The sequence below is a fragment of the Melanotaenia boesemani genome, chromosome 11 (genome assembly GCF_017639745.1).
Source record: "Melanotaenia boesemani isolate fMelBoe1 chromosome 11, fMelBoe1.pri, whole genome shotgun sequence".
Taxonomy (NCBI): Eukaryota; Metazoa; Chordata; class Actinopteri; order Atheriniformes; family Melanotaeniidae; genus Melanotaenia; species Melanotaenia boesemani.
This window is the reverse complement of record NC_055692.1, coordinates 18,559,183-18,561,552: the sequence shown is the minus strand read 5'-3', so window position 1 is coordinate 18,561,552 and position 2,370 is coordinate 18,559,183.

Sequence of the window (2,370 nt, the reverse complement as noted above, 5' to 3'; positions counted from 1 at the left end):
TCTCAATCTTTCTGTCGATCAAGCCCATCATGCCTGAACCAGTGCAGAATTCCTTGATGAATAATTGATGACTCTGCGTAACAGTATTGCAGAACAGCCTCAAATTGCTGCACTGGATCAGAGGGAGAGGCGGGTATAATCACAGCTTGTGTGTACTGCATGCTCAGCTGGTATCTGGGGCAATGTGTGACTCCCTGTTTGTCAGATAGAGATGGAGTCCTCCAGGCATCTTACACAATGCAACACAACTGATTCTTTATGAGGGAAATGTATCATCAAGTCCTTTATACCTACTGCCCCCCCCCAAACTAAAAAGGCACACAAGCCCACTGACTACCTCATGCTGTACTGTACAACTGCTCAGAACCTCAACAAGTAACAGTGAGGTTAAAGGTAAAGCTCACCCGGCTCTGACCAGCAGAGGGAGCTAAGACGGGCTTATCCTTTACAAATCCACAGCAGTAATCGATTTTTCTTTCAATACATAAATCCTAAAGATCTAAATCACATTTACTGGATATTGTTGCTTTGGGTATCAAACCAGGCCAAAAACACAATTGTGGTGGATTTGCTGGTTTACTCATTTCAAGCAGTTGTGGCATAACATCAACCTCATAAGCAAGTCCCATCATCTTCTCATTCACGCTGTCATTTCTGACCATGCGTTTATTTCTGTTGAGAGACACAAATGTTTGGCTTGCTGTGTTTAGACACACAGCATATTAGGTGAAAAAACAAACCTGCAAAACTTCTGAAATATGGAAAATCCCAGTTTTAATGTTAATAAAAATTAAAAAAAAACACGAAAAAACTAAAAAAAACAAACAAACAAAAAAAAACTGAACCATGCCTAACCAAGTATTCATAAAGAGGATTTTCTCTGAACAGAATTGCTTGCTGAACACACTGGACAGATCTTCACACTCATGCATACGCCTCTGCGCAATATTGACATATTCTGAGCATATTACACAACCACGAGACTCAAGTTTAAGGGTGCAGAACTATGTAAAAACAGGCCAGTGAAACACAAGACAAGTTGGTTCTATCTTATTTTTTAACCTAATAATGTAAAAAACAAAATAAATCTGAAAAAATAATAATAAAAAAAGTGAGGTAAACAAAATACACTTAAAACTAGGGTGCAACTAATGACTATTCTGATTGTTTTAATAGTCGATGACTAATCGACTATCGACTAATCGGATTATGTATCTCATAATTATTACAATGGCATCTTATTTCACTTTCAGCTTTTAAATCTTGCATGAGGTTTTTATGTAAGTCCGATGTGCCTCCTCTTTAAATGTTCGAACATTGCTGATGTACACTCCGTGATACGCAAAATGCAAAATCCGCTTTACAAATCTGACATGTATTTAATTTATTTTGCATGTTTAATTGAAGTAGTCCCAGACTTTTGACAGCCTCTGCCGCCATATTTTTCCCCTGGCGGACTTTAATGCACATGTGCAACTCTCAGCAGAGATAGGAAAGAAGACATTTTTTTTTTTTTTTTTTTTGCCGACAATAATCAACGGTTAAATTCATTGTCGACTATTTTTATTGTCGACTACTGTCGTTGCAGCCCTACTTAAAACATACTTTTGGCGCTTTCTTGCTTATTCACCGCTATCTTGTACAAAATGAATTCTGGGAGAAAAGAGGTTGTAAAGGATCCATCACCAGTAGCCTTTGCTAATAGGACTGGGCAATACTGCAAATTATGGTATCAATCCGAAACCAAGTAAATCCAGGGCAAGTATCGTCGATACTGATAATTTTTGCTTTAATGATTTTGCCCTTAATTATTGTTGAATATTATCATAATCAAACAGATTATTGTCAAATAAAACATTTCTTATAACCAAACTGAATAGCAGAACTGAAAATTGGAATTTAACGTTTTTTTTATTATTCCTAAACAATATAAAATAACTACGTCAACAAGATAACAAAATAATAACTAATTTATTGGCTCTCTCTTATTCACGTCCGTTGGCTTTTTGCACCTAAAGCCCTCTGTAACTACAATATTGATATCATCACACTGGTATCGATCAATACAGATACTCTCCTTGGTATCGATAATATCAATATTTGGATTGAGCCACCCAGCCCTATTCGCTACATGCCAAACGGAGTGCAGGTTTGTAGGATGGATTCAGAGGCAACTTCTAAATGGGATAGTGCATTGTGCGCTACTGCGACACAACGAACCTGCAACAAACCTGCACATCGAAGTTCGTAGACCCTGAAATGGGACGCAGCTTTTATCTCCCTTCTCCTCCTGTCCTGATCAAAGACTTAATATGCTAGTGTCAAGCTACTGCTTTGAAACTATAATTTAAAATCAAAGCAAATGAGGTA